Source organism: Brachycentrus maculatus, unplaced genomic scaffold (assembly GCF_059751285.1).
Source record: "Brachycentrus maculatus isolate JH-2025_06_01 unplaced genomic scaffold, ASM5975128v1 h1tg000795l, whole genome shotgun sequence".
NCBI lineage: Eukaryota > Metazoa > Arthropoda > Insecta > Trichoptera > Brachycentridae > Brachycentrus > Brachycentrus maculatus.
In genome coordinates this window covers 229,707-251,832 of record NW_028281523.1, presented here as the reverse complement: position 1 = coordinate 251,832, position 22,126 = coordinate 229,707, and positions in this window count along the sequence as shown.

Sequence of the window (22,126 nt, the reverse complement as noted above, 5' to 3'; positions counted from 1 at the left end):
CACAATATTTTAAAGATATGTAAACAATGTTTTGTATAAATCCTTGTACATGAAAGGGAAGAAGAATTTTCTTTGGTTAAAGATAAATATTAAAGGAATAAAAATAAATTATTGGCAATATGCGTTTATCTTTCAATGACAGATTTTCATAATGAAGAATAAAATCGTCTTCATATCGATAAGAAAATTTTGAATGGTGTGTTATAAATAAATACAATTTGATATCTTAAGAAAATATATATTTTCATACAAAACAATTTTCTCGGAGTTACAAAAGAAAAGAGAAAAAAAAATCTTCAGTTTATTGAATGGGTTTATATTCGTACATATATTCTTAATATATATTTTTAATATTGTGATGTCACTCTTTAACAAAAATAATACCTCAAAGTTGTGAATTATTATTTTCGAATATTTTTATTAATTTTGGGATGCGGACCTGACTTGGGAGGATGGAAAAGAGCTAGCGACTGACAGAAAAGCCTGAGGACAGTTTGTGGATTCCATATACTTCACATAGGGAGCGGATATGGTTTAATGAATAATGAAATTAATTTTTAATTTTAGTCCTCTTTTTTCCTTCTAACCCTTATGTTTTCTGCACCTTAAGGCGCATAGGGCACTGCATCTGTTTTTTTTTAAATGGATAAACCGTTAAACCTTTACTCTTAGAGTCTTGTCTGCAGGTAGGACAGTAAGGTTAGGGAAGGTTAATGTGAAAAAACATATCACAAACACCCAGACCCCTTTAAAAATAAATACATACACTTGAAATTAATTTGGACTTGGCGGGAATTGAACCCGCAACGCTAGTTTCGCAGTCGAACGTCTATCTAACTATGGTGTATCGAAAATAAATGAAAAAATTTTTCACAATATTTTGAGTGCGTTATAATTTTTATTCACAAAGTTTTTGTTATAAAAATATCGCTTTGACCTTTGTGCCTTTTCAGATTTATTGAGTTTAAGCCTTTTAGAAAACCAAATAAAAGATGCGCTAAAGAAAAAAATAGAAAAAAAAGAGAAAACGTTGATGGACTACAAGTTACGTCGACATGACGCGTCACTCTAAATTACAGGGTAGTTTTTCCTGGTGGCTGGTTCTTGAATTAATGCAAAGAGGGTAGATACAAAAGAGCTGAAACTTTGTAAAGAGTGGAATAAAAAATGTAGGACAAATATGGCTGTCTTTCAAATTTAACCATACATATTGAATACATTTTAATATTGATGTTCTATAGTGGTCAGAATGGCGACTTTAAAATTTTAAAAATATTGTAATTATTTTCTACTTTCGATATTTATTCGCTCTACATTCCTAAACGATTTTAACCTATTTTTTACTCTTATATTTCTTTATAATTCTACTAAAAACAAACCGTTTGGTTTAAATGTAATTTTGAAATGAGCTTTGAATTTATCGATGGAAAATTCAAAGCTCAGCTAAATGTTATTTTTCCTCGCACTCAATATTTATGAAAATCGGAAATCGCGAGCTTATCAAGCTTTGAAGAAGCTTGGTTTTCTCACATTGAATTATTAAAGACGTATTAATTTCTTTGAAACCTGATATCGCCTTAATACCAGAGGTGTGTTTTTAAAGTATTTGTTCACAAAAATAAAATTTATTTTCCTACAACGGAAACCTTTTAAGAATACCATTTTGTCATACAATCCCGTACATATTTTATTACCTAACTTGAAGATCTTTTGTTTTTTTTTACATCTAAATATGGAAGATAAAGCATCGCCTTACATAGCCTTGTGTGTAGATACTTAAAAGTTTTCATCGTACTTTACATGAAAATAGAAGTTAGAAAAGAAAACACGAATTAAAAGCTTGTTTTGTTTGTTCAATTGGTAGAAAAAATTATGCTATCTTTTTGTAATTTTTTTAAAGCAAAGTGTTAATGATAAACATACAGTTCATTATTTTAAATCGTTTTTTTTTATATAATCCATGATATTCCTAACATTTTTTTTATTTGTTTTGAAAACCCAAATTTTGTCTGACTTATAACGGTTACTCCCCTAGCCAGATAATACAATAAAAAATATTTTAAAAAAATCTGAACAAAACCATTATTTACTCTAAACTGGAAAAGAATACCTTCATATTTGATACTTTATTTTTTATATCAAAATAATAAAAGTAGTGAAATAAAATATGAAGGTTTTTTTTTTATTGATACATCAACAAAGATGAAGAAGAATATAGAAATCTCAGCATTTAAATGGCTAACGACCTCTCATTGGCTGGTTCGAGTGATCACTTTACACTCTGTGTTATTTTCACTGATTGCTATTTATGGGTAGGACGTTGAATGATACAAAAAGCAAAAAACAATCACTAAAATCAGTCAATGACAGTTCGTAATCCAAATAATTAATAAATAATAATATCCCTACTTCCAAATTCTTCCGCATTGAAGTTTAGGTATCAATTAAAAATTATATAAATAAATCCTAAGTGGATCCAATCAAGAATTGTAAACAAAAATTTGGACGCAATAAATATACTGTGAATATAAAAAAAAATAAGTTAAAAAATATCGAATATTCTTTAAAGCGTTTTTTTCTTTAACATAACAATTCGTCAAAATAACAACTATTTCAAAACTAAACAACAACAAAAAACAACGCAATTTGTCCTTGAAAAACAAGAATTATTTGTGTAAAATAAAAAGTATTGTGATACGAGGGGAATCGTATCACGTACCAATGACAAGGTGACATTTTTTTATTTATCTGTATTATTATTTCTCTCAAAAGGACATGTGCCATTTTGCGTCAATTCGGTGAGAAAATAAGCCTGAATGGTTGCTGAAATCTCTAAGGAGGCGTTTTGTTTTTGTTAAGTAAATAAAACAGTCTAAATAAAATGTTCGCCATGGAAAATAAATAAAAACGTTATCCTTCGCAAGAAAAGACAACCACACAACTTCATCATCCCTTTTCAATTAACCGCTCCGCCACACCCCCTGCCCACCCCCTAATTGACATCCTGTCCGTGCTATACGAATCGTGTGTCGTTACTTCCGGTATCTCGTACGTGAATGAAATAAACAGCTTTCTTTCCAGTTTCGGGTTATCAATATTTATTTAACATAAACTGGATTCAGGATTCAAATATATTTGAAACTAGGGTTGGAATTACGGACACTTAATCGATATGGATGAGTAACGTGTGGGCTTACATTAACAAACAAACTAACTAACTTTTCATTAATTTATCAGGCATTCACTTTGTGGTGAAATCTATTTATTCTTAATTAAATGTTTGTAAGTATTTCTTGAATGTTTTCCGCACATACTTTGTGGCACATTTAGGATTTTTATGGAGTGTGTGGAAGTTTTTGGTGAGAGTATTTTAATGTTTTTAGTGTTTTTGATTTAAAATTAACCCTGATGATGACAATGTACTGTTGAAACCGGTAGATTGAATTTTACTAACAATAAAAAAGTGGTGAAAACAAATTCAGTTAATTTTATAAGTTTTAATAAAATAATCTATCCCATGAGAATTTCGTAAATAAATCCCTTGAATCATCAAATTTTAAGAAGCTTGTTTACTTAATAACTTACGTGGCAATTTTCTTTCCATTTAAAATTAACGAAGTAACTAACCACATCCCTCTGTTTCTCTGAGGCGGTAAGCGGAGTAAATAGAATTTTACACCACTCTGTTTCACATTCATGCATTTCCTCACACATATCCGGTGATATCGCTCACTCCTTTCAAGAACGTCATAAATCAAAAATCGTAAATTTTGAGTTATGCATGTTTTCAGAATGCCTAGAAAATGTACTATACCCCAGAAAAAGGATCATATTTTTAACTTAATATTTACCCGCTACAGGGAAGAAAATGATGTTTTTTCATTTTGAAGAAAAGGTATTGTTTAATTATTTTTTTAAATAAACTAAATATTTTTCAAATGGAGGAAAAACGTTCAGGTTTTACCTAAAAATATCTGTTGCACAGAAAAAAGTTCAATAAGTGGCTTGATATTTATTTTTAATATATTGTATTATATTTTTAAACCTTAAAAACGTTCTCCTGAAAAATCAAGTTTTTTGATTTATGACGTTCTTGAAAGGAGTGAGCGATATGTGTGAGGAAATGCATGAAAGATAGCAGCAGTATACAAACGCATTGATAAAACGGGCAAAATGTGTTTCAACACTGGTGACAACTACTTGAAGGACATCATCTTTTTCACTTAACAAAAAAAAATTCAAAAGTCCAAATAATGTTTTCCATTACTTTAAATTGTAATTTATTTAGTAAATATATTATTTATTTACAAAATTGGATGATTAAATTTGCGCCATTCTGAATTTGTTTGTATACTGACTTATGTATAAATATCACATATGATCGAAGTACGACATCATTTTAAATTTTTTTAACATCTTGATCAATTTTGCGCCATCCTGTACAAGCAAGTATATATAATATTACTTTCGTACGGTATTATACTACGTGATGAAAAACTACCTCGTTTTGCTACCTACAACGTATTCTACTATAGTATTAAGAATCCGTATCTCTTTGACCCCCAAATGTCTTTACGTGCCATCGTATAATTTATTTATTTATTTTGTTTGTTTTTCGAAACTTATAATGACGGAATTGGGAATGTGTTTCTAGTAAGTTTACGTGATTCCCTTACCTTTGGCATTCAAACTATAACTGGATACGCAATATAAATTTATCATTTCATATTTATTGTTCGTCTATCATATATCTCGTATATTGACGAATTGATTTGATTTCTTTTTTCTTGAATGATAAACTAAATACACTCATTTTTATTTTCATAACAATTACGATAATTAATAGTACTTTAAACTAAAGAAAATTCTTGCTTATATTCACAATGCTACTCCGCAGGGGTAAGCAGAGAGATTTAAACCACCAATCTATTTTTCAAAGCAATTTTTGCTTCTTTCACATTTATGCATTTCGTCATACAAATCCGCCGATTATTTTGAATTTAATTAAGTTAATTTAAAAATAAAACTAACTTTGTTTACAATATACAATATATTTAAAGTAATTATTTTCATCCTCTTAAATTTTAGTATTTCTCTTCCAACTGGTTCTAAAAAGTTTTAGTTTTATTTCATAAATTGTAAACAATTTGAAAATTTGTATAATTTCTTACCAACATGCACTTAGTTCCTCAGAACAACATGCACTAATAATGTTTGTCAAAAAAATCAGGGTAATTTGGGTTGAAAGGAGAAGGAAGTGCTATTGATATATTGTTTGCGAGCAGTTGTGGTGATTGTCCTGACGAAGAGACGGGTAAGTCTTGAAATCGGTTAACAAAAATCTGGGTGAGTAGCTATTTACTATCATTTAGTCTTGAGCATTCTCCGTTTTGTTGTAACGAAAATAATAGTCAATTTTTGATTAAAGTAAAATTAAAAATCAAATAAAAACATTTTAAAAATTTATAAAAAAAAAGTTTAACATTTATATTTTTTTACAAAAATGTAAGTAATATTAGTATATTACAACTCACTGAGATTTTATGTCTACCGATTTCGACACTTATGTACAAATCCTGCCCGTCACTACCATATTACTATTCACATACTTAAAATTTTATTTTTTTCTTTTGTTACGTTAGAGTTATATGGATTGAAAGGAGTATAAATGGTGCTTTTGTAATATTTTTTGCATTCTGGTATGGTGATCGTCCTGACGACCACCATACGAGACGGGTACGTTTTGAAACGGTTTACCAAAATTCTCAGTGAATGGTTTTATACTAAAAAAAAATCTTATGGATTCTCCTGAAGATCAAACCTATCACCCTATCAAAAGAATCAGAATACTATTTTACGAAAAAAAATGGATTAAGGCAAATATTAAACTTAATTTAAAAAACCTTTAATTCATGTATTAGAACGATGAATTTTGAGATATTATAAGTATTTACAAGAAAGAACTAGTTTGACCCAAATAATGTACAGGCTTTTGTAGGTCAGATTTAAGTTGCAAAGATTTCTTGATCGCATATCTTCTTATGGCATTTATCCCACAAACTAATCTGCTATAGGTACTCGCTGAACGAGCGGCTGGTAAACGGAGCGGATTATTTTAAATGACCCCTGGACTTCCTGAAATATAGCCTGAAATATAACACTTTCAGAATGAAGCTATTTTAACAAAATTTATTTCATTTTACAAATAAGGCGTGTGTTTGTACATATGTGTGTAAATAACAAAAAAAAGTTTTTGAGTTGTAGTGCTGGAGAAGGATGAAAATAATGAAAAACTTTTTTTTAGTAATAATGAATGAAAAATTCAAAATAAATAAGGAATAATACAAAACAGACGAGAGAAATTGATATTCTAAGCTCCGCTGAGGTTGTATTGTATGAAAATGGCACTATATAAACTATCCAAAATTATTAAAAATATTATTTATCCTGCCTCCTAAATGCCCAGACTTCCATATTCTTCATTTTTGATGAGATGTCAAAAAATAATATCATATCAACCGTTGAAATGTCAATAAAAGACGAAACATTATATAAAATGACCAGGTTTCAACGTGTTCATAGCTCTTCAGGTAAAATGAGCCTTTATTTGTCCGAACTTAAGGCTTTTTTTTGGGCCACTGATTTTTATAAAGCCGCCCATATCCGTCATCCCTGTATTCTGTTTTACGATGAGTAAGGGTTGGCACATATTTTCCTTCCACCCTTGAACTGAAAATTCTTGAAGGCAATTGGACTGAATATTTATTCCTGAAAATAAGGAGTTGCTGTGAAAAAATATTTCCTTCTCTATCGTACGACAATTTGAACTAAATCAATGTTTTTATTATCTTTCGAACACGAAATTTTAGACATTGAGATCCTTCAAGATACATTTTAATTGTATTTATGTGATATTTGTAACTTACCCCGTAAACGCCCAGACTTTTTTTTCTTCATCTATGTTAAGATGTCAACAAATAATAATAAGCGTAAAATTTGTCGTTCTACAAATGGATGGCTTTTTTTCAATTTCGGAAGTCAATACTGTGAAATTTCATAAAAAATATGTTTTTTTAATTATCTGAACAAAAAAAAATCTAGGCATTTACCGTGCTTACGACCTATCATAGTCTGATTTCATTGATAATTTTATTCTCGTGTCATATTCACATTTCTACCCATGATTTACTTTTTTTTTAAGCTTCTCTAATTTATAAAGTTATAACAACTTATCGAATACTTATTCTTCGTCACCATTTATGGTTAAAATGGGTCAGTTTATTCTTCATCAGAAAACTTCATAAAATGTTTTAAATCTTCCTTAATTATTTTACAAATTAGGAGATCCCTGAAATGTGGAATCTGATAATAAAGTGAAAATAATTTATAGGTACTTGTATGTAAAAGAAAATCCATTTTAAACATACAAACACTTATCTGGGTGTTAAAAATAATATTTTTGCGTATTAAATTACTTAAGAATAATATTTATTAAATGGAAAATGTTGGATATTTATGAAATAATTATATAAAAAAAAAAAACGTTTATTTTTTTCGTCAGATTTAAAATATTTTATCCCTGAAGCTTCCCTCGGTAAGCTTTAAGGCCTCTCCGTGGCTTTGAGATCAGTTTTCAAGTAGAATTTAATTTTTGCCTAAATTAAGAATAGGGTTGTTTACTTAAGATTTATTTTTTAATTAAAATAATTTATTTTTTAAACAGAAAAATTGGGTAGAAGTTATTACTGGGGATTATTTGAATAAATAATTACCATCAACTTTTACCAAGAAATTTCCCTAATTATGAAATATTTTCAAAGGCTTTTGACATTTTGAGGGTCCTTCTATAACTCTAAAGTTAAAAACAAAAATTAAGCTTTCAAATTCAAAACTTTTTTTTAATGTTTTTTTTTGTTGTTAAAAATATCCACGAAGGGTTTAAAAAATAGAAATTTGGAGCAACAAAAAAAAACATTAAAAAAAAGTTTTGAATTTGATATAATAAAATTAAGCTATCAAATTCAAAACTTTTTTTTAATGTTTTTTTTGTTGCTCCCAATTTCTATTTTTCAAACCCTTCGTCGTTGCGTAGATATTTTTATTTTTTATTTTGACATCTCTACAAAGATGATGAAGAATATAAAAGTCTGGGTATTTACATTGATTACGGCCCGTCAAAGACTGGTTTATATGATCGCTTTATTCAACATTCACCATTCTACCCATGATTGACAACCACACTTTTCATTTGTGTGGAATTCGTATATTTCGTATAATTCACACGTTGTTTTATATATCACTCACTCGAAAAATATTAAGTACGTTTAAAAAAAATGAAACAATACCTTTTCTTCAAAATGCAAAAAAAAACACTTTCTGTCCTGTAGCGGGTAAATATTAAGTTAAAAATATGCCGCTTTTGCTGGAATATAGTACATATTGGGCATTCTGAAATTATGCACAACTGTAATTGATGATTTTTGATATATGACGTTCTTGAAAGGAGTGAGCGATATGAGCTCTCAGAAATTTCTTGGTTTTTGAGTTAGCTTTCTTTGTAGCACAGACTTTTTCATTTAAATGTTTGCAAGATCCTTTCCAAATAAGTTCACATACTGGGAGATGCCCGAAAACATTATTAAAAAAAATATGTACCGTACATTTTATACACCATAATTTGGGTGTGGCAAATTCTTGTTCACAAATTTAGGTGCCCGTATAGATAGCAGTCAACGATAGGTCGTAAGCCCTGTGAATACCCAGACTTACATTTTGTTTACAACATTTTGAGTGTGTCCAAATACTTGCTCACAAAATCTGGATTATCTCCAATTACAGGAGTTATTTTCATATTATTTTTTGACATCTCATCAAAGATGAAGAAGAATATGGAAGTCTGGGCATTTACGGGGCTGACGACCGAACAGGAATTGGACCTCACATACTAATATAAGAGTTTCTGCTTAATAAAAAGCTTCTTTACATCTCACCAATAGATGTCTCTAGTGAAGTTCTAGTGATTCAAGAACAAGGTTTCTAAATTGGTTCATATATAAAGAACTTCCAAGAATTTGAGTAGTGTGGTTGTCAATAATGGGTAGAATTGGTGAATGTTACACGTGTGTAAAGTGATCACTTAAACCAGCCGATGACGGTCGTCAGCCCCGTAAATGCCCAGACTTCCATATTCTTCTTCATCTTTGATGAGATGTCAAAAAATAATATTACATTTTGTTTTCATTTTTATTTGATCTATCAATAAAATACTAAATAGCTGCTAAAAATATAAATGTAATGCTCTTGAGTTGGTATGTTACGAAAACTATAAATAAATTAATAATTGAAAACATATTACAAACATAAGTCATTTATATATAATATCTCCGATGAGTAATTTCTAATGATAAAAATATTTTGCAAAACGCATGTGATTAATATTTGTATAGTTGTAGTATGTGAATAGTGTTACGGGAGTGAGTGCAGTAAAGTTTGTATACTAGTGTATTGATTGTCCTGACGAAGAGACGGGTACATCTCGAAAGCGGTAGACTAAAATATCGGTGAGTGGCTACGATCGTAAACTAACTTTACTAACATTTAAAAAAAAAATAAAAAAAACTTGAAATCACTAACCACAACGTGAATGCTTTAATTATTATAAATATGAATAAAAATATGAAATACTATTTTTTATGGTATTTAAGTATTTATTTGATATGGATACTTTTATATGAATACTTTTTTGTTCAATCGTAAGTATTTTCAAGTGCAGCTAAATCCATACAAATGTGTCTGAAATTTCACACTAACCACTTAATCCGGATAACGGTTACGCTAGTTTCTTGTAACTTAAGTATAACTTTACTGTGTCTTAAGTCACTGATACGTTACGGAGCTAATCTAGATTAATGCCGGCTTAATGTTGCTTACTTTCATCTTAGGTCTCCCTCTACCAGGCGAGCACTTAGCTTTGAGCATCGCGTTAGTGCAAGAATATGACGTTTTCAAGATGTGTTTTCTTCCGTGGTTATGTACTCAATTTACGGGCACTTCGTCTTGTTTTAAAGCTCAATTTTAAAAGCGGCTTAGCCTATTAAAATGTTGATTAGAATTCTCTGGCATTGAAGTAAACTAGTTTTATCATGCTCACATATTATTCTCAATAATCTGTCATACGTTTTTGAGATGTGTTTTCTTCAGGGTTTGTAAAGTTAATTCATGGGAAATCGGTCTTGTTTTTAGGTTGAATTAAAGGGTGAAATACTTTTCTTATAAGTTTTTCATACGTTTTCTATGAATGTTTTCTTTGAGTTTTTAGCACTTGATTTATGGCAAATAGCTCTTGTTTTTAGGCTCAATTGTTAAACACTAAATAACTTATTTAATTTTTATTTTTATTTTAAATGTTAAAATCAAACACTGATTTTTCGAGTCTACTAAATTTAATTTTATTGTTAAAAAACACGTAAAATCATTTTGTGACAACTGTTTTGCCTTATTATTTTTAAACGAATGTCATTCGTAGTAGACTCAAAAATCAGTGTTTGATTTTAACATTTAAAATATTAATTAAAACTAAGTTCTACAAATCAAACGCCAAATCTATAAATAATAACTAAGTTTCTTCTATAACTGTCATACATTTTATATGTGCATTTTCTTCGGTGTTTATGTACTCAGTTTATGGGTCTTTGAAGGATGAATTTTGAAAGAGTTTTAATCTGTTTCAGAATGGGAAAAATCGCGTATGAATATACTTTACTTGAATCTCCGTCCGCTTCCGTAGTGTAATGGTCAGCACGCTCGGCTACCGTTCTGAAGGTTCCGGGTTCAATTCTCAAGGGGGGTAAAATAAATATTAGTGATTTTTTCACTGTAATATTTATTCAAAATTACCATGGACTGGTACCTGAAGCGGAGGGCTGATCACGTTTCCTTCATGTATAAACGATCAAGATAACACTGCGTTTATATGTCAGTGCCCTATGCACCATTTGGGTGCGTATAAGGGTTTTATATGAATCTGAATAGATTCAAAAATAAAGTTTAAAAACTTATTTATGTTTATTTTTAAACGAATAAAGGCAATGTAACAGTTAACTTTATTTCGTAGTAAAAATGTTAACTTTTGTATGGAATACAACAAAAAAATGTTTGGTTAAATAATGGAAATAGGAATATGTTTATGTTTATAAATTTATATACACAGACATAAATATTTTAAAATACAAATTTATAAAATTATATAAATGATTTTTTTACTCTAATATTTATTCAATATTACCCTGGACTGATACCTGAAGCGGAGGGCTGATCACTTTTCCTTCATGTGTTAACCATCAAAAAAACACTACGTTTAAATGATGCAGCGCCCTATGCACCATTGGGATGCGAATAGGGTTCGAAGAAACTTTCTCTACATTTTACTCCGGTAACTCAACAAAAATATTATGTAAGACTATAGTGAAAAACAAAAAATAAATGTAAATAAATGAGACAATCTAAGTCAGAAAGTATCTACCTTAATTAAAAATATTAAATAATTTATTCTCCGTACAAAACTTAATCTTGTAGTTTTAATTTAAAGTTTGGCTACGTTTGTTGACTGAATAAGCCTAACGACTCCTCGAGAACATTGCATTACTTGGCCAGATTAAGGAGTAACAATTACAAATTCAAATTTCTTGAATTACTTATAAATTCAGGCTACTAATGGCGTGCGAATTCGCGAAACTTTCTTAAATTTTCCTGGAAATACAATATTTACGAATTTTTTGCCGGCTATCAGTTGGCCCAGCCTTGCTTTCGCAGATAAATTTGATACGAAAACTTTCGGGACTAATGTAAATATTTACTTTATCAAGGTTGGACCGAATTCTGTTGCGAGTATTATTAAAATAGCGCTACATCACGCGCTGGAATGGTAATTTTGTTAGCTTTTGGCTTAGTGTTAAAAAAATAAACAACATTCGGTTTATTACATCGACTCATGAAGATATTTTAAGGTTTTACTCGGCGATTTTTTCCTTTGTTTACACTTTTCGATAATAAACTGGTATTTTTTATATAAAGTAACTGTTCCATGGAATTCAACTATATTATATCATTTGGAGAAATAAAATGATTTTGTTTTTTGATCCACTCACTTGTTTATTAAAAAACAACTATTATTCATCAAAGATGAAGAAGAATATGGAGGTCTGGGCATTTACGGGGCTGGTGACCGTCAAAGTCAGGTTTAACTAATCACTTTACACACATGTGATATTCACCCATTCTACCAATTATTGACCACCACACTACTTAAATTCTTGGAAATTCTATATTTATGAACCAATTTCGAAACATTGTTCTTCAATCACTAAAACTTCACTAAAGACATATATTTGTGAAATGAAAATAAACTTTTATACAGAAGAAACTCTTTGTCAAAAAAAATAGGAAAAATAACTCCTGTAATTGAGATAATCCAGATTTGCGAACAAGTATTTGGACACACTCAAAAGGTTGTAAAAACTAACTTGTTCATTATTTATTACTAAAAAGACATTTATATTTAACCATGTTATTTATTGGTTTGACATTTAATACAATAAAACACTTAGGGTACACCACGTTTTTATTTCTTGAATAAATAAATTTTTACACCATGAGTGTCCATATTTACAGTTTGTGTGTTCACTTGATAATAAAAACCTATCTAGTTCTCAAAAAGTAGTCGTGTTTATATGAATAAACTCAAAAAATAGTGTAATACAAGGGGTTTTTTATATAAAAAAATAAACAAAATAAGTTTTATCTTTAGTCTTTCACTTAAAAAGTAATAATTATAAAATAATTGATGTGTATATTTCTTTATCTATATCGTTATATGTATTTTTTAAACGGGATAACCCGCAAAGGTACTACTTTCAGAAGCTTGTTTTCAAGTAGGATAGTAAGGATTGGGAAAGTGAATGTGAAAAATATAACACAAATACTTAGGCCAATAGAAAATAAATATTAATTTCTAGAATTTGTATTGCGATTGGCGGGAATCAAATCCACTTCGGCAGTCTGTCATAAAATATGTAATATTAATAATATTATAAATTATTTTATAATATTTCAGTAAACATATGTCCAGGGGTCATTTGAAATAATTCCCATATTTTACTTAATATCCCAGCACATCAGTTTGTTTTGTTAATGCTATAAGAAGAAACGCGATTAAGAAATCTATATAACTTAAATCTGACCTAGAAACCCTGTATTTTATATTTGTATAAATATTTTATAGGTAAGTAACTGAGTATTTTAGTGCATACATATTTCAGTTCTCAAAAACAAATTACACTTCAAGTAAAATCTGGCATTTTCAGCTATATATCTTTGAGCTCCATCTTGAAATTGTGCTGGAAACTGAAACGAATTGCATACGTATGAAAAAAAGTCGTCAGTTAAATATGTTCTGTATACACGCGAGAGTGTACGTCGATTTCCGACTGTCTAAAGTTCAACTGAATCTTTGTGGATAAATTAAGTTTAAAACAACAGCGCAAAGACTTCAGAAGAATCATCTCTATAAATTTTGTTCGACGCAGATGTTACCCTAACATGATATCATTATACAGGGTGCTTCAAACTTAATTGATTATTAAAAAATATTTTGAAAGTGATCATGCAATATTTTTAGATATAACTTGTATAAAACTTCCGTGTAATCCTTTATATCTTCTTCAAATACTTTTCCACACTCGATGGTGTAAAGGGCACTGAATCGTTTTTATGCAGTATTATCTTGATATATCTTGGATAGATAGAATCACAAACTCATAATTTCTCCGTAGAATAAGAGTAAGTCATGACCTGTAAATGAATATCAAAAGCGCAAGACCTCTTATCTGGGATAAATTCTGAGAGGTAAATAAATATTCATTCCTTAAACTGATCACGATCATTCTCTTTAAAAATATTTGTAAGTATTGTTTAATTGAATTTTTATGAATAAAGTGCTTTGATACGTCCAAAAACTACCCAAGAACACGCTTTACTTGCCATACAAATGCAAGGCTTTATATTTCAGAATTTTAAAATTCAAACAATACCTCTCCTCTAGGAAGGAGATTTAAAATCGATCAGTATTCCGTAGTGACGTCATGTTGGAAAAGTTCAGCCGGAATGGGAATCATAAAGGGCTTTTTGATTGGTGATGCATTGTGACCAAAACCTCTAGTACGTGATTTCCAATACGAGCTCTTCTGGCACGTATGACCTCCAACCCCTAAACTAGGGAAGATCAGGCGGGGGTCGTGAAGGGGTCTCATCGGTCGGATGTATATAGACAATAAATCTACTGCATTTCTCGAACATTTTCTATTATTCATAATTTTTTCGCCATTAAATTTGCATTTCCTCTGAATTGATTTTTTTACGACCTCAATATCTTACCAAAATATATATTTTTAAATAATTGTTTGTTTTTCTTTTTTTTTTGTTTTTACATGAGAAGTAGATTGATTTTGCTTAAATTCATGATTTTATTAATATCTATTTAGAATAAAATGCCACCTCTTTCTGTCTTTACATATCAGATTTCTGTCTTTACAAATTGAACATCTATCATACGTCGTTTAAACGCACATTTGTCTAAGAAAACGCATTTCAACTGAATTCAGTAAACTTATTCTGAATCCTGAACCGACTGCTTTGAAGTATTTGAAATACTTGATACTGAAAATTTTTCCTCGGTCTACCTCTATTTTTTTATTAAATAAATAAAATTGAGCAATAAAAAATTAACGCTAATATGAATTTCAAAATTTTGTGAGTTTGGATTGATTAAAAAATGAAGAAGTTTGATTTTAACATCTATTTTATAAAAAAATAAAGAAATAAATACATTGTTTTATAAATTTGATAATTTTAGGTGTAGTTTTTGATGTCATAAGAACCTTCATACAAACATGAAATTTAGATTATTTAAAATTGATAAAGTAGGATTGTCACTTTGTTATACATAAGTAGAAAAAAAACACATTTATACATTAATTTGATAATTTTTAAGGTTGTTTTTGATAATGTCGTAAAAACCCACAAATATAAAATTTAGATTGATTTAAATTTGATAAAGTAAGATTATCGCATTTTTTATACATAAAATAGAGAAAAAATACAACGTTTTATAAATTTTATAATTTTATGGATAGGTTTTGATATTGTCGTAAAAACCCACAAGCATAAAATTTGGATTGATTTAAAAATGATAATGTAAGATTCTTACATCTATTAGGAATAAAACACTAAAAAGGAAGAAGTACTTTTGTTCGGCCAATAAATCGTGCTAAATGCCTGCATCTTGCTCGTTGGGAGCTCACAGGATCGCTGGCAGGGTAAGGGGTACGCTAGGTGTACTACGACACTAGGATGGGTCGCACTTTATAGAAAATAAAATAAAACCCTCATATTGTGGTACACAGAGACTCCCATAAAATTAATATTCAACAAATTAATATAACCAAACCACTTTATTCTTAAATAATCCTTGCATATTTTGAGTTTAAAAAAACACCTTTTAGCAAAGCTCATAAATTACAATTGACATACTTCATAGAAACGTTCATAGAACTACAGGAATTAAAACATCAAAAAACGTAATTTTTTTGGTGAAAATAACTTTTTTGTTGAAAATTGTGCAATAAATTTTCATATCAAGACAAAAGTCATAAAAAAAATTAACTATTTTTTTAAAGGGAATTAACCGCAAAGCCTTTACTTTTAGAGGTTTGTCTGCAGATAAGAAAGTAAGAATAGGATAAGTTAATGTGAAAAATACATTACATTAAATAAAATAAGTATTTATTAATAAATTTGTTTTTGATAGGAATCAAGCCAGCGGCTCCAGGTTTTTAGTCAAGCGTCTACCCATCTACGCCACGACGCCTGTCAATTCTTTCAGTGATTTTCGGGATTTGAACCCTCGACGTATGCTTCGCATTCTAAAATCTACCCAATTACCCTATGTGACTTGTGTTTTATGATTAATATCTTATTTTAAAAAATATAAAAAAATATTTAAAAAAACTACATCTGTATAAGCGCCTTTGAGGTAGTGTTTTACGAAAATAGTGCTTTGTGGAGGTCCTAAGTTAAAAGTAACATTTCAAGTATTTTGCAAAAAATCATTTAAATGCAAATCTGTTCTGTTTACTGTATTCAAAACCTTACCAATCCTGTATTAAGCCAATATGAAATCATTAAATCTCACTAAAACGTTACAATTTTACAAGCTAGAATTCCTGATTACTAAAAATCGTTTGTAATGGAAATGTAACGTTTTGTTGAGGACTTTCATAAATTATCCAAAATTATAATTATCATTTTTTTTATTTGAAAAGTCTTATTGAGTTAAGTCTCAACTGTTATTTTTAAAAAATTAACAGTTGATCAAATGACACACTCTAAGTTACAACCTCGAGGGTGGGAATTGGCGCAGTTCCAACCCCGCACTGCTTACTCTATGGCCGCGCGGGCTGTTGAACTTTTAGGCGAAATGCTTAAAGCTGGAAACAAAACGACCGACGAAAATATCTTGCGAATTTATATATTTTCAGAGTTAAAAGTTATTCTTAGGAATACTTTTTCAAAGTTGATAAATTATTCTGTACATCCGATCAGCCGAAATTGTTGTTTGGGAAGTGTCGAAGTGGTTTCGTATTGGCATTTATATATTATTGATAATTTTGTTTCCATACTTTTGCACGTGTTATTATATCAAAAAGAGTAGCTTTTAAATTATTTTATTTTTCCCGCAGTTATTTCGTGGTAATATTAATATATTTTGAATCGAAATTATACTTGGTAATTAATAACCTCTTATATCTTAAAACATTGTAAAAAAATTGATTTGGCTTCACATGCGGTGTTTGAAAAATATACGGAATGCATGAAAAAAACAGGTCATAATAGATTGTTCTATACAATGGTATTTACAAAGCAAAATTTAAAATTAAAAACTGTAAAATCATTAATTTTTTGAGTGGGTTTAATTTTTTTAAACAATATTGGATTTGCTCCTACTTAGAGATATTTACACAATTTTTTTTTTAATTTTTATAAATAAAGTAGTCCATCGAGATGGAAAAATGGAAATGTGAGCATTTACAGAGCTTCCGACCAATCATTGACTTATTTAAGTGATCACATTTTATACGTTTGGAATTTTAGTATTTGGTGAGTATACTTAGAAATATGCCTAAAAGCGGAAGAGGCTTGGTATATTTCTAAAGATAGTAAGTGTGGCTTTCTATCCTATCTACCTACGCTTGCCGAAAAGCAGTGCGGTGGTAGTTTTTTTAGTTTTTTTATTGTACAAAAGCATGTAAAATAAAATGAGTATTCTGGAAACAGAATTATATGTTAAAATAAAACGGTTGTAAAACACCACATTTGGGTTTATTTCGAGAACATTCATAGTTTTCGAGACTAGTCGTTTATAAAAAACAGTCTCAAAACAAGCCTTATACAAGTGATTTTTTTTAATAAAAATCATTTTATTCCACAATATTAATACCTAATCAATAAATAATATTCGTAGAATAATGTGTATGCTAAATATTTGTAGGTTTTTTATTTAAAATTATTTATTAATTATTTAAATATATTACATTCATAAGTCACATTTATATTATTCTCATATTATTTTTTTTTTTTTTTACATCTCACCAATAGATGTCTCTAGTGAAGTCCTAGTGATTCATGAACAAGGATTCTGAATTGGTTCATATATATAGAACTTCCAAGAATTTGAGTAGTGTGGTTGTCAATAATGGGTAGAATTGGTGAATGTTACACGTGTGTAAAGTGATCACTCAAACCAGCCTATGACGGTCGTAAGCCCCGTAAATGCCCAGACTTCCATATTCTTCTTCATCTTTGATGAGATGTCAAAAAAAAATATATATATGAAAATAAATCCTGTAATTGGAGATAATCCAGATTTTGTGAACAAGTATTTGGACACACTCAAAATGTTATATTATTCTCGATGAGTAATTTGCATGACTCAAATCGTTCATATATTTTTTCTTATTTGTTTTAAATTTCAGTAAAAATTCTAATAACAGTAAGAATTTAGCTTCAATAAATGTACAGGCCAATTTATATACATAATTAACTGAAAATGAGAATAAAACTAATGTTTGCTGTGTTTGTTTTTCTCTCTTAATATTAATAAATTTGCAAGCTATCTCCTTGTAGATTTCCGGGATCATTGAAGTAAAATGTGGGGACAAACAAAGTGTAATTTGTATTTTTTTTTCACTCTTGAATTTTTCATTCCATAGGTTGAAAGGGAAAAGGTCTGATTGCTGTAAATAAGACAAACAGTTGGTTCTACACAAATGGTTGGAACCGAATTGAACAAAAAATGTTTTTCACTCTGTGCTGAAAGTAAATTTTGAAAATAATGTGAAGTGTCAATTATTACTGTTTAATTTTTTTTATTTTTTTATTTTTCCGAAAATAATTATACTTAATAAAATGACTTCATTTTATATTTTTTGAGATAACATATAAAATCATCTGACAAGTGTATGTGTGTGCGTGTGGTGGTGTAATTAAGGCATCTTTGGTAAGATTATTGAAATACACTTTAAATAAATTCAAAAGGAAAACGTTGTTTTAAGGACTCTAAAATTACATATTCTTTTTATTTATTAATCTAGGAAAACACTTCTTTCTTTAAAAAATACGATTTCATTGATTATATATTTTCATTCATTTCCTTTCCACATATGTATGTTTATTAATCTTTTAAGGTAGTGTGATAAGATAATTATATATCTGTCTATATGTTCTTTCATCAATATATCAACAAGGACGAACAAATAAAAACATGTGATAAAAATATGCAAGAAGGGTTTTTGCAGGACTTAAAACCCCTCATTGGCTGATCAAAGTCATAATTGTATAACATTCAGCATAACACTCATGACTGAAAATATCATTACATAAATTTCCGAAGTTTTGTACTTTAATTGAAATAAATCTACATCGGTTGAAATAAGCAAAAACTTTCATTAAATTTATGTATGATTCATCCCTATAAAATATTGATGTTAATAACTCCTCAATGGAGATTATTCAGAATATGTGAAAGAAAATTTAGACACACACAATATATTGTCTCCAAAAATAGTTCACCTTTAACATTATTACATACTCTTGGCATTCAACTGTTTTCACATACTTAAACAATTCGATTTTTGGCAACTCGATCTTCAATTCAGACAAACAAACCTTTAAATAAAGGTCATATTGTTAGATAGTTTATTCTTGTTTTCTTGGTGACTTGACTTTTATCTAGATGGATAGAATAATCTGAAATTATTAAACCAGGCAATTGCCATGGATCTTTCTTGGAAGACATCTATGGAAGATCAAAGAATTCATGGATGTTGCGGAAAGGAAACGTGATTTGAAGGCATTACCTAGAAGACGTTGTCCATGATACAAAGACTAACAACTTGAGAACGAGGAGAGTTTAAACCAATTGTCTACAAAGAAGATAAGTTAGGATAGAGCCAGAAAGAAGATTAAATTATCCAAAATATAAGTATCGAGATGTCTCAACCTGATATGGTATTAAGAAACATGTGTCATTCTTCCCTTTTTATGAAAGAAAATGGCAGACTGAGCATCTCAGCGCTGTCTGTTTTAAACGATCACATTATACGTTTGTGTAATTTACCTTCAAAATTGACATCTCATCTGAAGGGTGAATAATCCTGTGTTTAATATAATAAATAATGTTACCTCATATGATAAATGATATAACCTAACTATGAGTATTTCAATGTTTTAGAATTAATACATAAATCCTGATTATGACAAGGTTTTTGTCGAAACCAGTTGGAAAAAGTGTACCAATAAAATGTGGTTAAAACAAAATTGTTTTATTTTATAATGTTTATAAAATATGAAACAAAGTATTCAAGAAAATATATATTAATTTCAAAATATAATTGTTGAAATGCTACAAATAATGTCATACGCTACCAAGGTTCATCTTTATTTATTTTTATATAGATATAATTGTTTTAAACACCATACAATTCGTATTTTGTTTCACAAATAATATAACAACACACTGCGTACACACTAAAATATTGTTGTTAAAACTGAAATGCTACAAATAATGTGACACTTTATCCAGCTTTATCTATTTTATGGTAAATATTTTAACCTCCATACAATTTATATTTTGTCTTCTCAAATAAGACATCACATTAGTGCACACTAAAATATAATAACAATAACTAAAATGCTTCAAATAATGTGATATGAACCCTGAAGATATACAAAACCAGTTACCCATAATATATGTCTTCAGACATTAAGAATCCTTGTACACAAGTTTAATTAATTCCAACTAATAAAACAATATAAGGCTCTGTTGTTATGTACATAGTGAGCTTAAGATATTTCATACCTTTACCCAAAGGTTTCATCCCCTGAATTTTTAATTTAACTCACTTACTATCTCACCGCCTCTCCACATGGGCAAACAAAAAAAATAGAACGCCACACCAATCTATCTTTGCAAACAATCTTCGCCTCTTCTATATTCATGCATCTCCTCATACATACCCACCGATTACTCCGATTCCTGACCTAACCCCTTTCAAGTATTTGAAATCAAACCAACCACATTCACCTCATAAATTTGTTTTACTATTCTTTCTTCACTCATTCGATTCATATGCCCAAACCATCTTTCTTTTTTCTTTTTTTCTTCCCAAAACATTTTTCTTGGTTTTGTCAATGATCCTTATCTCAGCTTTGCATTCATTCCAAATGTCTCCTTTCGAACATGTACCATACAATGTTTTAATAAACATTCGTTTAAAATTTTTATTATTAAGCTTATAATTTGACCAGATAATTTATTTACAACATTTTGAGTGTGTCCAAATACTTGTTCACAAAATCTGGATTATCTCCAATTACAGGAGTTATTTTCATATTATTTTTTGAAATCTCATCAAAGATGAAGAAGAATATGGAAGTCTGGGCATTTACGGGGCTTACGACCGTCAAAGGCTGGTTTAAGTGATCACTTTACACACGTGTAACATTCACCAATTCTACCCATTATTGACAACCACACTACTCAAATTCTTGGAAGTTCTATAAATATGAACCAATTTAGAAACCTTGTTCATGAATCACTAGAACTTCAATAGAGACATCTATTGGTGAGATGTAGATGTGAGTTCTAGTGATTCATGAACAAGGTTTCTAAATTGGTTCATATATATAGAACTTCCAAGAATTTGAGTAGTGTGGTTGTCAATAATGGGTAGAATTGGTGAATGTTACACGTGTGTAAAGTGATCACTTAAACCATCCGATGACGGTCGTCAGCCCCGTAAATGCCCAGACTTCCATATTCTTCTTCATCGTTGATGAGATGACAAAAAATAATACTATTTATTGTTTATTTTTGTAAAAATACAATCACATATCATTAAATAACGACAATGAGTTAAAGAGGGTACATTAATTAAAATCTAAACTTTTACGACCCCATTAACACTGTTATTTATTTGGTCCTCCTGCAGAGCCTCTGCGACCATATTACGCCAGCTTCCCCCATTAGCGTGGTGGTAAATTCACTTAGAACTTATCATAATTTATCTCAATTGTGTAACCGCAGTTCCCGTTATGCACTCGGCATCCAAAAGATGTTGGAGCGCACAAATTGGCCATGTAGTATTCGTTAATGCACCCCTAAACAAAGACGAGGGATGTGTAATGTGTTACGTCTATCCGCCGGGTAAATACCACGAGACAAGACTAAAGTGATAATTAAAGGATGCTGCATTCAAGAAAGGGGAGGAATTGAATTTCGAGCTGTAATTATGCAGATTAGTTTTCCGAGCAATTCACATCTCTCATATTTATTTAAGCGATTAAAAACTGAACACATGATTTAATTGCACATACTTCCTTGCAAAATGTTTCGAATAGCGTTTGAAGAGCATAAATTCATCAAAAAATATCCCATAAAATATTTATTGTATGTTTTATCTCCGTAGTGTAATGGTCAACACGCTCGGCTACCGTTCTGGAGGTCCCGGGTTCG